This window comes from Erpetoichthys calabaricus, chromosome 3 (assembly GCF_900747795.2).
Source record: "Erpetoichthys calabaricus chromosome 3, fErpCal1.3, whole genome shotgun sequence".
Lineage (NCBI taxonomy): Eukaryota > Metazoa > Chordata > Cladistia > Polypteriformes > Polypteridae > Erpetoichthys > Erpetoichthys calabaricus.
The window spans coordinates 134,332,185-134,350,332 of record NC_041396.2 but is presented as its reverse complement, the minus strand read 5'-3'; the positions used below and the strand labels follow the sequence as shown (position 1 = coordinate 134,350,332).

The window sequence follows — 18,148 nt, the reverse complement described above, 5'->3', positions numbered from 1 at the left end:
CTCAGGAGAAAAATCTCAGAAGCATGAGACAAACGAAAATGTCTCCATTTTAATTTGCTTCTGATCCTATTGTTTTTCTTGGAGACACCAAAAATATATTAAGGAGATCTCTTTTTTGATTTTTCATTCCTGTGGGTGTGTGTAATATAGAGAACATAGCATCACAATATAACAAAAAATTATTTTCTATCTTTTCAGCAGTACTACAAATTCAGTATATGTGTATTAGGGAATAAAACGGCTAATGTTTTTAATGTGTTTAGTTTCAGTACATTGTCAATCATTGTATTGTAGTAAATGCAGGACTTACTTTATTCTCTAAAACCTTTAACCATCTAGTGATTTAGCTCTTTGCTTTCCATGCCATTATTTTAAATGTGGGGATTTGTTTAGAATAAATATCTTAAATGGCAGTGCTCCAGTTTTATGTTTAAGTTGTTCCTTTGCCTGTTTTATATTTTTTGCAGAGAGATGTGTTCAGTTAAAATTGTCTCTTTTGGCCACTAACACCTTTATTTCTGTAGTGATAAGGAAAGGTTGAACAATATACAGCAGACATTCACCCTTTTGTGCTTTGCCCTTATTGCTTATTATCTTCTGCAGAGTTGGGGTCAAGAGTAGATGAAAGTATGAGCCCCTTCACTGTAATAACCAATGGCTTTTTTGGACCTTAACAAGTTTTATATTTACAGTATTTCAAGTTGCAGTGCCTCTCTCTTTTCCAGGATAAATGTACATATTGTCTCTCCTTAAATTAAAAAGATATAAACAGAAAAAAATGCATGAAAGAGTTTCACTTTATTTTTTCTTTTACTTTTTTTTTTCTTTTTTTACTATTTTAGGCCAGAAACTAAGTCCAAAACAGGAGACAGCGTGACGGTGGCCCTATGGCAGAATTCTGCTCTAAATAGGTAAATCTTTTGAATGTAAAATGAATTAGTTGCTGCTGACAGTACTGAAGATTCTGTGGCTATTTGCCAATGCAATGCTTTTGATCTTAGGAGAAAGGGGCATCAGCCAATTTCCTCTATAGTTTTTATTTAGTTTGGTGAATGTAATGATAATATAATTATTTGCTACAGAATATAAAATTAAGTAGTAAGCTACTTTGCAGAAAGACCATGAAGCTGACAAAAAAAACTCTCAAATTTTTTGGAAAGGTGATAGCAGCTTTGATCGGGCAACCTGTATTTTAGGAAATGTGAATTAAAAAAAACACATTATCATTATCCTCAGTCTTCCAACAGTGCCCCAGAAGTTGTAAATTGTGATATACTTATTTTAAAGGAAAGGGGGAAACTCTCCATGCTACAGTATGGGGATTTTTATTTTCCCCCACGCACTGTACAGTGACTCTCAGTTGCAAGACCTCCAGTTTGGAGTATGACATGTAAAATTTTCAGTAAATTAATTTGAAATAAAATGTACAATGTGATGTATATTACTTCATGGTTACTCACAAAAAACTATAGTACATGACATGTAATGGAATTGTTGTTTTTATTATAATTTTGTGTAGATCATGATGTCTACTAAACTAAGGTGCCCTGAAAATACTCTCTAAAGGAATTTAGAATAACATCCATAAATTTATTGTATTATCCTGACATGACTGCCTGCAGTGTTTGTGGGGAGCTAGACATACCCTACAGATCAATAAGGTGAGGTTTTTATGATGACAGATCCTTTGAGATAGAGGAGAGTGATTTTTGGCACTGTTATGTAAATATGAAATGCCAGCTTTACCACTTAAATTTAAATGGCACAGCTTTACAGGTATGGAGATTATTAAATTAAAAATAAATGGTACCTGAAAAAGTAAAATGCTAACAATGGGTTGACGATTAGATTGCAGAGAAAAGCAACACAATTCTATCCATTTGTGCCGTTTCTGCATATAAAGCCCTTTAGAAAGAAGAAATACTGAAAATATTAAATTGATATGGGCCTAGGATTTTCTGCATAATGTAGGTAACAGGAAGTATTGAAGCAGAAAAAGGTAAATTCTAGTTGGAGCGTGACCTTCAACAAAGAAAAACTCCTATAAAGTAAGATCTAAACATTACATCCTACTTAATTAAGATAAGCTAGCTATTCATATTTTATTTGGCTGCCAAGCCACATATGCATATTTTATGACCTAAATTATTGTCATGAAGAATAAATGTCTCTGAATAATTTAAAAGTCTGAAATTATCTTTACTCAAGGGCTTGTTCCTACCTTGCACCCACTGCTGCTGGGATGGGATCCAGGTTCTTGTGACCTTGTAATATGTGAATTTATTTTTGGTTTATTACATTGAGTTAATGAGTTCTAGTAGATTTCAGTCCATGGAGAACATTGTTCTGCAGCTCAGTGCATGTCACTTAAATTATGCAATTTAGCTGCTTTAAGACTAGAAGTTATATAATCCTGGAAAACAGACAGCAAAGTAAGGTAGATTCCAAAGCACTACAATCTTACTACTCACTCACATTCATTTATTTTTAAAAACGCTAATATCTTGACATTAACATTAGAACATTTTAATATAAATTACATTATATACTGTGTGATGGGCACGCCAACAGAGTGGAAGGACCAGGGGAAAGGACATTGGTGAGGCAATACATCACCTGGGATACTAGAGGGCAGCCATCTTGAGGGCTGTGGCAGCACGGATTCCTGCAGGGCATTTCGGGAGCTGGAGTTTGGTGAAGCCCTGTTGGTTCCCGTGGGGGCCTCCAGGGGGAGCTGCAGAGCCATATAGAGGACCTCCAGCACACCTGGGAGTGATTCCAGATAATACTGATGAGCCACCTGGAACACTCCTGGGACCTGAATAAGAGGAGTCGCCTCACTCCATTGAGGGGCCAGAGTCGGGAGGAAGAAGACAAAGCCTGAGGAGGAGTAGAAGCGGATGGACTGGTGGCAAGAAGGGACTGTATATAGATTTGTTGCAGTGCTGGTATTGTGTGCACGTTTTGCAGTAAATATGGGTGTTGAGTTGAACCTGTGTCCGGGTTAGGGTGGCTGTACGTCCCCAGGTGGCTTGTCACAACTGGTACAACATAAATTGTCTTTTCTTAATGCTTCAATTTTTAACTGATGTTTCTGCCTTTGCAATTTTACATTATCAAGAAAAGAACTACTATTTCAGTAATAACCACGTCCTAATATACTGAGAACTGATATTTAAGTAGTTTGATGCAAGTATAATGTGACTTGAAACATAGGGATTTACAGTCCTAATTCATGTGGTACTTTTGTGTACAAGTGCAACATGAATTATACTATTGAATATTATATTTAATTTATATTTAACTTGGTTCAGCAAATGTAAAACATAAGAAGGAAGGATCTATTGCTGTTCTGCTTGACTAAACTGAATTTGATTAATCAATCAACTTTCAACTTTCCCAATTCTATTGACCTTGGAAAGCATTTGTAGCCATGGATAGTGCAATACGTGGACATTGTAACAGGATGCACTACTGCAAGACACATTGCAAGAAGCTTCTGATGGGTATTGTTAGATATTGGTTTAAATTTTTCAATGAGTCATAACTTTATATTGGCTGATGAGTCTAAAAGCAGAATTGCCTCATCATATTAAGAACTTAATGAATTTTAACTGGCAAGAAATAGTCCAACTTGATTTACTCACTTAAACATGAGGTTTTCAATGTTTCTATACCATATCCTCAATAAATGAGGCTTAGCTATATGGCATTGTTTAGACCTTTGCCTTGCCCCAGCTTAGGACTGTTGAACTGAATCAGTATATACAACACTGATTCATTCCTGAATGCAGTGCGTCTTTTATTTTTCCTGTTCTCATCATCACAAAACAAGAACATTTCACCTGTTGATTCTCTCACCCTTAGTATATTTTCTCCTTTTAGTAACATTTTTAACAGGAATAATGACAAAATCTTTAATTCTTTCCGGCAACTTAACTTGTCTCTGAGGTCTTGTCTTCTGTGCTACTGATGCTTGAAGAGGATTTTCCAAGCCAATTTTTTTGTCTGGTGTTAATTCCCTATCATGTGTTTATGGCTATATTTTCCATTGGGTACTGATTTGAAATCTCCCTTAAGTATTTCTTAATAAATGTGGTATTCTGAGTGTATTGTGCTCCAATTGGTGATTAAACTATGGCTGTACTTACGACTGCAAGTGGCACTGGGTTAAATGTTGTTGTAAACTTGTCAGTTTTTTCTTGCTTCAGGAGGACCTCGTCACCATCCAGTGTTTGGGACTATTTAGCTCTTCGGTGACTATCTGTATAAAGTTTTGTTTTATCTTTTTGTTCAGCATTATGGTCATGTGTCTCCAGGTCACCCTATGACATATTAATATATGGTAATTTTCTCCTCATCTTTCTTTTGAAAAGCAACTTTGCAGGACTTTTCCCAGACGTTGGGTGATTGATACCTCTGTGTATTGTAAAATTCTTTCGAAGCTCTGACATCCAATTCAGTCCTTCAGCTTTTGCTATGCGTATATGTTTCATGTGAATATACTGTATTAGAATTTTTTGTTCCACTTCACCATTTCACATGATCCCAGAGACACACACAGCAGGACTGCTGAAAACAAATGTTAAATCTGAGTCATTCATGTGATTTTTTATTTTTTATTTATTTTTTATTTTTTCTACAAAGCCAACGTAATGTTTATTAGTGTAATAAGTGAAACAACAAATTGCCTAGGCTAAGCAAACACCAGACGTTTTTGTAGGGTATAGAACCAAATGGAATGTAAGTCTTCAGTTATAGTATGTGAGGTTCAATCAGTTCCACTCTGGATGAGCACACAGGCACAAGCAATAAAGTCTGATGTGCTGATTAGGACATAAATCATTTTTAAATGCACAAATACTCTATACTGAAATGCAAACACAGTACATGGAAACGCTTACCCTAATATATTAAGGTGTATACAGTTTGAGTATCACGCATACTGGACATTATATACTGAAGTTAATAAACTGTGGTGAAACAAATACTTTATTCTGAAACACATGCAATTGAAAGTGAAGATGCATATATCATTCTTATTGAGTTCAAGCAGAATTTAGTTAATGTCTTTCCTGCATTACAGCCAGGACAAGCTTTGCCCCACTCCACACTCCATTTACCAAGGAGATAAAATCTCAGCATAAAGTGTAGTGCATCCCAGTAAGTACTATAAGCTTTTCACTATATATTGTATGTACTGTTGAGAATGATTTAAATCTCCTAAATGGCCCTTTGTACTTATGTGAGATACCTTTAAATCAACAGAACAAAAGCTGTTCTACAGGAGTCCTTAAATAAGAAATTTGTCTTAATTAACAAGTCTGATTTCTCAAAGGTAGCCTTAAATTTGGGACAAATATAAAAAAGGACAAATGATGAAAATAAAGTATCAGTAGTTTTTGACATTTAAAATGTGAATTTGGTTATTCCTTTAAATATTACTTTTCTGCAAGTGTTATTAACTGGCTAATGTCTCGTTCATATACTAATATAAACATAAATGTCACAACAGCAAATGTCACAAATGTGATGAAATGTTCAAAAACCCAACCTGAAAAGTGTTTAGTTAGAAAAGCAACTTGTCTTGTGTTTCTGTAAATAAAAGTATCTTGAATTATTTTGCTGCTCATTAATTCATGTCTGTCTGTTATATTAAGCTTTTCACTATTTATTATAGTGTCTTTCGTCTATCACGTATTGCCTTTCCTATCTAATTTTCTTTTTATATAAAGTCTTTCAGTCTGTGCTGTTCAGTGCATACCTTGCTATGCCTCCCAAGAGTACATAGTGTTTGGAGATTTTTCCGGTAAGGAAGACGCAGTTTAGAAGTCATGTAGTTCTACATACCAATCATGGTGTGTTAGTGTTGCATGTTGCAAATTAGAAGTTCCACTGTACTCTATGCAAGGGATGATAATAATAATAACCCTAATGATCCTATAAATTCTAATATTAGAATTTGAATATTTTTTTGTATTGATTTTAAGCAATGTTTTAGTTACTGAATAGAAAATTTAGTATGTGTACATGTTAAGATAAATCAGGTAGTCCCCAAAACCAAAAATTCTTCTGTTACAGGAGAATCTGTTTGCAGAATGAAAGCTTTAATTGCTACTAGTAAAATGCTATATCAGAAGAGTCTTATAGGTGCCAAATAAAAATCAGAGGAACAAATGTAAGGTCTTCTACTTTACATCCACTAAAATGTAAGTGCACGTTTGTGACCCATCCGAGAACAAAGATGTGCATAGTTTAGAAAAACCATATATATTTGAAATTTACACTTTCAATGCTTTTATTCTGTTTGCTGATTAAGGATGTGACTTTCTGATATTTCTGCTGCCTCACACTCCTTAAGCCCTAGGTTGATCCCAGGATTTATGTAGTTCCACTGGCCTGTGTGGGTTTCTCCCTACTTTCCAAACACATGCTGTCAGACTGATTGGCTTGTTCGTGTCTCGGGGCTGTTAGTTCTGGGGTAAGCTCCTGGTCCCTGCAGTCCTTAACACAAATTTATTTATTTATTTATGGTCTGAAACTTGAGCCGGGAGTCTAGGATTACTTGGAAGAATGACATGTCAGTATGCACACAGTTGCAAAGAATTGCAAAATGGCTGTGCATTTAAAACAGCACAGTTACTGCAGGCAAATAAAATGTAACTGGAACATTATAAAAGGAGTTCATCTTGGAAAAATACTTTCCAGTGTAAGAAATAGGTTTATCTTTCCTATAATAGATGGCAATGTTCAGAAAGAAGGTGCATTTGTTAGGAAGTATTTTACAGAATTAAATTTATATCATAAATTGTTTCTAATAAATTAGGTTTACTTAATTTGCCTCTGGTAATTATGGTCATAGTCTTATTTTACACATTGCATTGCACATTTCACCTCCTGCCCCTTCCCACAACATTCACTAGATGTGTGATTCTGCCAGCACAGATTTACATCTTTCACCCCCAGTCACAATGTTTAGATCAATATTAGATTTCTATTGTACATCATAAGCTTTGTTCTTGGAAACAGTGAATGCTTCAGGCGGCAACAGCAGCACCTTACAAATGTACAGCATAACAAACAAGTACCCTCCACCTCCATGCCAATGGGGATTATTTTGCAGTTTTGTTCATAAAGTGACTTTTGCTTTCACTAGTACAATAAAAAAAATACTCTTTTGAATTAAAAGCATGTATGAACTATTCATCAGGAGCTTTCATTTGTACTGTAAGCCATGTGCTCACCAAACATCATCTAACACAAAGCTGATATTCTAATTTTTGTAAAATTAAACAAAATCAAAACATTTATTTGGTAGCACTACATAATTTGTAACTACAAAGAAATATTTTCTTCCCAGCTTCATTAATTTAAAATATTAATCTTTTCATGTGCTTCCTGAGTCCACATATTCTAATATGGTGTTTCTGGAGGCCAGAGCATCACGAGGCACACTCACTCCAATAGATAGATAGATAGATAGATAGATAGATAGATAGATAGATAGATAGATAGATAGATAGATAGATAGATAGATACTTTATTAATCCCAAGAAGGAAATTCACATACTCCAGCAGCAGCATATTGATAAAAAAAAAATATTAAAGAGTGATAAAAATGCAGGTATAACAGACAATAACTTTGTATAATGTTAACGTTTACCCCCCTGAGTGGGATTGAAGGGTCACATAGTGTGGGGGAGGAACGATCTCAATCTGTCAGTGGAGCAGGACATTGACAGCAGTCTGTCGCTGAAGCTGCTCTTCTGTCTGGAGATGATACTGTTTAATGGATGCAGTGGATTCTCCATGATTGACAGGAGCCTGCTCAGTGCCTGTCGCTCCGCCACAGATATTAAACTGTCCAGTTCCGTGCCTACAATAGAGCCTGCCTTCCTCACCAGTTTGTCCAGGCGTGAGGCTTCCCTCTTCTTTATGCTGTCTCCCCAGCACACCACCGCGTAGAAAAGGGCGCTCACCACAACCGTCTGATATTGAAAGATGCCAGTCTTCTAAGGAAGTATAGTCGGCTCTGTCCTCTCTTGCACAGAGCATCAGTAAACGCATAAAAAGACATTTTAGACCAATAATCAGCATAGACTGTATACTTCAAGAATTTAAGAGAAAACCATAATACCAAAAGGAGGATACCATGGTGTTGCCTTAGCTTAAGTTTATTATTATATTTCACCCTTTGTCCCTTATTTTACATATTTTTAGCCATTGTTAGAATTCTTTGGCTTATAATTTTGTTACATTGTGACAATTTGGTTTTAAGAATTTTGAGAAGTATGATTTGACGATTTAATCTGTATAAGAAGCAGTTCACATTACTGTAATAACAATTCAAACTGATCTTGAGCTTATTTCATGTAAGTTTCCATGCCAGCAGTTTGTAGCAGTGTCCAATTTACACATTAGCCTAAGGGAAAACTACATCACCTGAACTGCTTGCATCTTTGTTTAGCGCATTGACAGTGTGAAATGATCTGCTTCTGTAGTTAGTTTAGCTTTTTCAAAACATAAAAATCATTGCTTAAAACAATGTGTGTAAAGGAATGCTTTTGACAAATGTATTTTTCTGAAGGCAAGAGCAGAGTGTTTGACACAGTAGGATCTGTAATTTTCTAAATATGGAATTGTCCATCAAAACTCTACTATATTTTGTGGTTGATGACTGACTTTTCAGAGTATTTTCTTTTAACAAAAGTTTAGATATTCATTACTAAGCTTTGAAAAACATTGTGTGAGATGTGTCCAGTCTTTTGAACTTCATAATGATATGATGAGTTTTGACAGACATCTCCATTTGTTTCAAATGGAATGTGAACTGCTGATATACACTGCCTCAGAAATACATTATGTCATTCTAGAAATTTTCTGAAATACAGTATAATCTGCTATCCTGCTTCTCTAAGCACTAAGTACTTTTTTATAGCCACGTGTGTCAGAACTGGAGAGGAGGTGTTCTCTACCACTTTAAATGTGTTATGCACTAATGAGTGGATGCCCTTACCATTATTTTTAAATTTAGATCTGGATTAACTTTATTAATTCCAAGGGGAAATTCAAATGCATACAGTAGCAGAAACATAAAACCAAAGATAAATTAATATATACATTAATGTATATTGTGCAGATATTTCAAAATGTTATTTGAAAAATAATCTTAACGAGTGCCCCGGGAGGCATCACTGAATTGCCTGATAGCAGTGGGTACAAATGACCCCAGAGGTGTTTCTTAGCACACTGTTGTAAAATGAACCTGTGGCTAAAAGTGCTCCAAGAGAGCACCTCCTGGGGGGGATTGAGGGGATTTTTCATGATGGCATCCAATTTTGTGACAATCCTCTTTCCTACAACTGTTTCCAGTTTGTCCAGGGTTCGTCCTGTGATGGAGCAGGCTTTCCTGATAAGTTTATTCAGGCACTGTGCTTCTTTTGAGCTCAAGTTGCTTCCTCAGGAGACCACATTGTAGAACACCTCACTGGCTACTATGGATTGATGGAACATTTCCATCTGCTTGCTGCACACATCAAAAGACCTGAATCTCTTTGACAAGTACAGTCTGCTCTGGTCCCTCTTGTACAGTGCCACTGTCTTGTCAGACCAGTCCAGTTTGTTGTTTATATGGACCCCCAGGTACTTGTCGCTCTGCACCACTTCCACGTCCTCCCCTTGTATGAAGACTGGTCTCCGAGGCTACTTGGCACATCTGTAGTCCACCACCAGCTCTTTTGTCTTGCTGATGTTGAATTTTAAGTTGTTGTCCCTGCACCACCATACAAAGTTCTCCTCAACCTTCCTGTACTCTGACACATCTCCATTATTAATGCAGCCTATGATGGACCAGTCATGTGAAGATTTCTGTAGATGGCATATGCTGGTATTGTGCTGGAAATTTGTTGAGTAGAGGGTGAACTGGAAGGGAGACAGAACAGTGGGTACATCCAGATTCCACACCTTTTCCATCAGTCGATGGTGTTAAAAGCCATGGAAAAGTCATAGAATATTAGGAGTATGCTACTGGCTTTGTCCAACTGGGAGTAGGTTCTGTGGAGCTTGTAAATGAGAGCATCTTCCAGTAGTCATAACTGTTTTAAGACCAGCCGCATAAAGGTCCTCTTGACATGTGAAGTAAGAGCAACTGGTCTGAAGTCCTTGGGATCACTGGAATGACCTTTCTTTGGCACTGGGGCCACACATGATTTTTCCACAGCTGCACTGGCAGAGCTCAAAAAGGTAATTCAAAGAATGTTTCAAATGAGACATCAAAAGGCCAAGTCTAGCATTTATAAAAAGTGGTAGAATAGCAGAATGTCTTAGCATATTGAAAATCCTTTTACTTTAAGGGTTAAATTGCCATCATCACATCACATTGTGATACATGCATGCACCTGTGACATATTGAATCTCTGTAACAGTAAAATATTGCTCAACAATTCCTAATTAAAAACAATGAAAATAAATGACTCAATACAGAAAAATATTAAACCAAAGTATAGTTAAAAACATTGAAATGAAATTTATGTTAAATGTGTAGTAAAGCAAAATTGATCTCAAAAATTAGCATTCGAAAAGTGTGAAAATATTAATTCCTGCTAATTTTATAATTGAGATATAGCCAAATATGAACGGGAAAGCAAAAATTCCAAGAAAAAAAACATCCATTGTCAAAATATACTTCTCTGACATATGTGGACAAATGTGACAAAATCACAGTTAGGATGATATAAGCTATATGGACTTTCTTCATTCTCTGCACATTCTGTAATATCACAGATATGATAGATATGATAAAATGACTTGTTTTAATCTCCAAATTTTCCTGTTGTCTCTGGTGTCACTTTTCATGGAGAGTAACTTTTTAATTGAGCAGTGGTGGCAAGTGTCACAGCAAGATATTGGGAAAACTAAACAAATGAATATGGTCCGTACCATTCATAATGTTTGCCCAACTTTCTTCTTAGATAAATGACTTACAGACAGAATTCAAATATGAAGCCTCTAATCAGCAGCTGTACCCCATGTAATCTACACTTATTTAGTGAGTCTTTGGCCTGGATTTACATTTTAGGTTGTCTGTGCATCATTTACATATGCAATAAGACTGCATATCTTCAAAGCACCTTAACTAATGCCTCAATCTTCTACAGTAATTTTATATATCCCTTAGGAAATCAGCATCTTATAATCATAGTGTGCACTCCAGTATTTCTATAAGTAATGTAAAGCCATGTAAAGCTTTACTCTGTATGTTTAAAGTATGTTGATACCAGTCCTAAACTTAACTGGAAGCTATTGGCCTACTGAGTGAACCTTTTTACTGGCTTCAGATAACCATAAATATACAAACTTGCCCTCTTAACAAGTCTGGGCCCACTGGATAAGCCTCACACTAGACAGCCTAGCTCCAAACTCAAAATGCATGTTTCTGGACTGCCACAGGCCCACAATTGAGGCCAATGCTTTTAAAATGTCAAAAATTGCTTTTCAGGACATGGTGAAAAACCATTTAAAAACCTGTAGTCCAAATGATAAACAAAAACATTTCATTGTATTTAAAGAATTTATTAAAGAATTCAAAGAATGGCATAGCAGGGAAAAACAGCAAGAATAAAAAAGCAAATAAATCCAATAAACTGCCAAAAAAAAAAAAATTTAAGACAAAGCAAGGGTCGATACTGGTAATTTGAAAGGCAAAGTACAGATCATAAAAAAACAGGAATCCGAAATAAGTAAATGCAATGTTAAAGCTGCTTACCCATCAGCAGCTGTGGTTAAAATACTGCTTGGTCCAGTACCCTGGGTGCAAAATTAGGTGTCCTACATCCTTAGGCTCTACATAGGGCAAATAAACAAAAGCTTAATACATATAATCTTAACATAATGCAGCATCGAAAAATAAAAACAAACACAGTAAAGACAAAATTAAAATATAATATGAAAATAATATTGAAAAACAGCACAAAGATTAAACAAAAAAAAAAAACAACCTTGAGCTAAGAAAAAGACCCTGGCAGAAGTATAATAGCAATAGCAGACAGCTAGGCTGAATGTATTCTAAAATTTTGACTTTCTTTAGTTAAATATCAGAAATTTGTAAATGTGTACTGATCTTTTTTCATTAAAAAATCATGATGACGTTCAAGGGGATTGAATACTTTTACATGCCTCTGTATTTCCCATCAGAAGGAAGAAAATATGAATGAACATGAAACCAGTAAAAGTCCCACTATTAAGCTTCAAAGTCATCACATTTGACTTCACAACACAATGACAACAATAAAAAAGTAAATAAACAAACTATAGGAGTTTCTGTTTGAGCAGATTTTAGAATGTCATTGACAACCTGTCAATGCTTTGTCTGTACTGTGACCTGTGTGAAAGTCAGACTAAAACTTAATATAATTGGAATGAATAAGGTGAGACACAAGTTGTGAAGCTATTATTTTCTCCAGTATTTTACAAAAAAATATAACTTTGATATTGGTCTATGCTGCAGTTATTAGGCATATTTATTTTATATCTGATTTTCTTCAGTAAAGTACATATTTATTTATTTATTTTATTTTATTTTATTGATTTTATTGTAATCATTCCATACAAATAGATCAATTTTTACAAAAAATAGGATTGAAAAGAAATCATCCCCCAACCCTGAGAAAGAGAGAATGGCCAACAGAGTAAAACTTAAAGCTAGTAAAAATAAATAAATTGATGAGTTTAATAGGCGGATATAAATAAATGGAGAAGAAAAAGAAATGGGAACAGAATCTGATTCCTCAGTGCTTTAGGAGCTTATTCTAAAATATTGATTAGATCCTGCCAGGTTTTGAAAAAGTTCTGCACAGATCCCCAAAGTTAGAATTTGATTTTTTCCAATTTCAAATAGTATACAACATCAGTTACCCACTGACTTAAAAGAGGAGAGTTAGGATTCTTCCAGTTTAGCAAAATAAGTCTGCATGCCAATAGTGTACTAAAGGCAATCACCGTTTGCTTGTCCTTCTCCACTTTAAGCCCATCTGGAAGAACACCAAACACATGGGTTAGAAGGGATTCTGACACCAAGGCTGTCTGAAAGGCACTTAAAAATTTTTGTCCAGAATGATGTTAATTTGGTACAGGCCCAAAACATGTGACCCAGTGAGGCTGGAACTTGATTGCAGCGTTCGCAGGTTGGAAACATTTTGGACAGTTTTAAGAGAGACAGATGTGCTTGATATATAATTTTGAGTTGCATAATTGTATGCTTTGCGCATATGGAGCTTGAGTGAAATCTCTGCATTGCTACCTTCCAGTCCTTTTCTGATATATTGAGTGATAGATCCTTTCCCATTGTCCTCTTGGATCTTTGAAAGGGAGGGACTGTAACATAATTTTATATATTGCAGAAATGCTGGCTGAGTCCTTGAAACTGAGCAATATTTTTTTCCAGCATCAAGGAATGTTGGAGATGAGGAAAATCAGGCAGGTTCTGTTTAACAAAGTTTCTAATTTGAAGATAGTGAAAAAAATGTGTTGCTGGAAAGTTAAATTTGGAATGTAATTGTTCATAGGATGCAAAGATGTTGTCTATATAAAGATCTCTAAGCAATTTAATCCCAAATGTTTTCCAGATATTAAAAACTACATATGTTTGCGAGGGTTGAAAAAGGTGGTTCTCATGCAGAGGTGCCACAGATAAAAGATTCTCCATCTTAAAATGCTTTCTACATTGGTTCCATATTCTGAGTGAGTGAAGCACAATTGGGCTGTTAGTATATTGCCGATAACTTGCATTAATAGGTGCACAAAGCAGGGAATATAAAGAAGTACTGCAGGATTTTATTTCTATTGAACACCAAGACTGTGTATGTTTATCTATTTGTGTGCAGGTTTTTATAGTTTGTATATTTACTGCCCAGTAATAAAACTGAAAGTTGGGTAGAGCCATGCCACCTTCTGCTTTAGATCTTTGTAGGGTCGCTCTTTGAATAAGTGGATGTTTTAAGTTCCAAATAAATGAGGTTATGGTTGAATCTAATTGCTTAAAAAATGATTTATTGATGTATATTGGAATGTTTTGAAATAAAAAGAGAAGCTTAGGAAGGATATTCATCTTAACAATTTTAATTCTTCCAGCTAGAGTGAGATGAAGGGTTGACCATCTATGCAAGTCTTGCTTAATTTTTTCCATACAGACAGTGAAATTTTGTTGATAAGGAGCTTTGTTTACTTGTGATATTTACCCCTAGGTATTTAAACTGATCTGCGATGATAAAAGGGATTTATACCTTGAAAAGTTAGGTAGATACTCTGTTTTTGCTGTACTTTTATGTTTATGTTCAGATTTAACCTGCATTTTTACATTCATTTGTAACAGCTCTACATTATAGTAATGTGTATATTAACTGTACGTGCAGACAGGAAATCTTTTCTTATTGGTTTTAAAAGGGAGTATGGGAAGCAATCAGAAAGACTGGGAAAATAAATAACCAATAAAAGTTAGTATGTAGATGAAAGCAAGCTATGCTTAAAGGATTATAATTACGGTTTTGTGTGGAGGATTTTTATACTAAAGTGGCCCATGGTGATAGAAGAGATATGGGTAGTCAGCAGACTAATCTAGTGTTTGCCTCCATGGAAAGGAACTGGTAGGAACTTGATAATCTAATTTAAAGACTGTTCATCTTTATGTTGCTAAGTATTGAGGATGGCATATCATACATTTGTTTGTGTTTGTATTGTGTCTGTACAAGTATATATTCTAATAGTCTGCTTGTACTAACCTTAGTTTTGCCATTCTGTAAACTGGTGTAGTGTATGAGCTTTGGGGATGTTGATTTATTTTTGGCCTCCACACCTAAAAAAAATATTGGAATGCACAGCAACATTAGATATTGCACATATCATGACAGGGCATTTCAGTGATCATTACACATTTAAAACTATTTAATGTTTCTAGATAAAAAAAAAAAAAAAAAGAGAAAAGAATATTTAATTTAGATAGTATATGGGATCACTAGCATGGTGTCTAAACTGTAAGACAGGGACTTTTTCAAGTAGAAACAAAGTGCAAATCAACATTTATTTCTATATCACATTGTCACGCATAGGATATTGCTCAAAGTGCTTTACAAGATGTCAAAGCAATAGTTACAAGCAAAGAAAAACAAATTAAATGAGATAAAAATAATAAGTAACAATAAATAAATCAATATGCACTTACTCTACGTAACACATACATATAATTAGCAGAAAAGTTCTTACATGTAGTTTTTTAAGTCTCTAAAGAGGAGTATGATGATTAAATCAGTTGGCTAGGAGAACAGAAAAAACAAAATAAAATGCAGAAAAGCTGGAGGAAAATAAGTTCATCTGCAGGAGTTCCAGTGCCCAAAGACTGCCTAACCTCAATGGGCATTCTACCTAACATACTTTAAATGTACTTAGGCCACTCCTCATTATTTCCAGGCTTTGTCCCAAAGGATTTGATGCAGTGAGTCTCATGGACAGAAAGGCAACCCACCTTCCTTCAAGCATCACAGGTGGTGGCACACTGCCTTGATCAGGTGGTAGTAGCACAAAATGCCGCCATAGAAAAGAAAGCAGAGAGAAGTAGAGGTTAGCAAAGTTTGCAAATCCTTGAAGAATATGATGATTCCTTGCATGTATAGTCAATTAGGAGTATATTACACCTAAAATATAGCTAGTAAAAGCTAAATTAACAGGACAGAGCTGAAGTTTTGGCACAAAGACCTTTATACTGTATAATAAAGAAGTTGACAGAATTTTCCACCTAGAGAGTTTTTTGGGGCTTATTTTTCTAAATAATATGTGAATGAGACAAAAAAGAGCAGCTAACTCACCCTGCTGCTGGTTATCTGTCTATGACAATATAACAGTTATATCAATTGAGTACTGTCTTAACAAAACTCATCATGAGCTCTAGACATTGAATATTTTCTCTAAGTCATGTCACATGGATATAGCTGAAGATCCAAGAACTCTGACATGGACAAGAAATTAGCCCATTGTTCCTGTTTTCAAATTTGGTCCAGAGTCTTTTGTTTAAAGAAGATAGATCAGCATTAACAATTAAGGTAGCTGCTGCTTTATACTAATCTTGGACATGTGTCCGTGGAAGCATTACACAACTAACCAAAGTTGCAAGATAAAAAAAAACTATTTTTTGGTAGTAGCAGTCCCTACAGTACAATTGTGAACATGAATATTACTCAGCAAAAGACAGAATGCTCGAAACAGGGAAAAAGTTAACAAGCTGAACTAAAGGAGCAAACTTGGTGACTGCCCAACTGTAGGAACAGAAGATGATTACAGATGCAGTGAAAACCAGAGTAATGGTATACAGTAGACTAGCAAAATACCCGTGCTTCGCAGCGGCGAAGTACTGCTTTAAAATTTTAAATAATAAACTGAGGGAAAATGTACCAATAATTATTTGTTAAGGATCTCTTTGTGTACCACGTTGTCAGTTCGCCCCTCCAGTTGTAATATGACCAAGCTGTGCGCTGAGCTTACTCTTGAGCATGCAACGTATAGTTGGCCATGTGAAAAGCAATCTTTCCTCAAATCAATGCCAACCTTTTGTAGGGTCTGTCCCTGAGACGTATTAATTGTCATTGTGAAGCAGAGCCTTACTGGAAATTGGAGGTGTTTGAATTGAAATGGGACATCAGAGGGTATAACGGGGATGCGAGGAATAAAAACTCTCTTTTGCAAGCATGTGTCCTGAAGTCTCGTGCCATTACAAAGTTTCGCTGGCTGTAAGTTTCTCAGTAACATTATTGGTGCCCCAACCTTCAAAATTAGATTATGCTCAGGAGTGCCTGGAGGATTCAGAGTGTGGACCGAGCTGCAGGCTATGGACGTATATATGTACGTAAGTAGGATTCAGTTAGCGTTGGGAACCCGCGTACCAAATTTCTTGAAGATGGGCCCATTAAGTAACAAAGACCTTTGGAAAGTTCAATATGGCGGCCGACACTGGTGTCATACCACTGAAATAAGTGCGTACATCGGTTTCGGTTAGCGCAGGGAAGCCGCCTACCAAATTTTGTGAAGATGGGGCCATAAATAAGAAAGTTTAACATGGCGGACATTGTCGACCGTTACGTGTAGAATTTCGAAAAGAAACCTGCGTAACTTTTGTAAGTAAGCTGTAAGGAATGAGCCTGACAGCCTTCTACCTACACGGGAAGTTGGAGAGTTAGTGATGAGTGAGTCAGTGAGGGTTTTGCCTTTTATTAGTATAGATGTATATGTGTATGTATATATGTGTGTGTGTGTGTGTGTGTGTGTGTGTGTGTATATATATATATATATATATGTATGTATGTATATATGTGTGTATATGTATATATGTGTGTATGTGTATATATGTGTGTGTATGTATGTGTATATATATATATGTGTCTGTGGTGGGTTGGCACCCTGCCCTGGATTGGTTCCTGCCTTGTGCCCTGTGTTGGCTGGGATTGGTTCCAGCAGACCCCCGTGACCCTGTGTTCGGATTCAGCAGGTTGGAAAATGGATGGATGGATATATATATATGTATGTGTATATATGTGTATGTGTATGTATATATATGTGTATGTGTATGTATATATATGTGTATGTGTATGTATATATATATATATATATATATATATATATATATATATATATATATATATACACTGTGTGTATATATATATATATATATATATATATATATATATATATATATATATCCATCCATCCATCCATTTTCCAACCCGCTGAATCCGAACACAGGGTCATGGGGGTCTGCTGGAGCCAATCCCAGCCAACACAGGGCACAAGGCAGGAAACAATCCTGGGCAGGGTGCCAACCCACCGCAGGACACACACAAACACACCCACACACCAAGCACACACTAGGGCCAATTTAGAATCGCCAATCCACCTAACCTGCATGTCTTTGGAATGTGGGAGGAAACCGGAGTGCCCGGAGGAAACCCACGCAGACACGGGGAGAACATACAAACTCCACGCAGGGAGGACCCGGGAATCGAACCCAGGTCCCCAGATCTCCCAACTGCGATATATATATATGTATGTGTATATAAGTATATATATGTTTATATGGTTTTGGCAGCCAAGCGCTTTTTTTCCAACCTAG

The 18,148-nt window shown here is 35.8% G+C and overlaps 1 protein-coding gene across 1 annotated transcript in view; it reads left to right on the top strand.

Moving 5' to 3' along the window:
- The first annotated feature begins 844 nt into the window (after nt 1-844).
- The window catches only part of LOC114648382 (leucine-rich repeat and fibronectin type-III domain-containing protein 2), a 131,639-nt gene continuing 114,335 nt past the window's right edge, over nt 845-18,148 (top strand). Inside the window, exon 1 of the mRNA XM_028797370.2 lies at nt 845-911. The gene's annotated coding sequence lies outside the window, so the exon portion shown is untranslated. The remainder of the gene's footprint in view (nt 912-18,148) is intronic.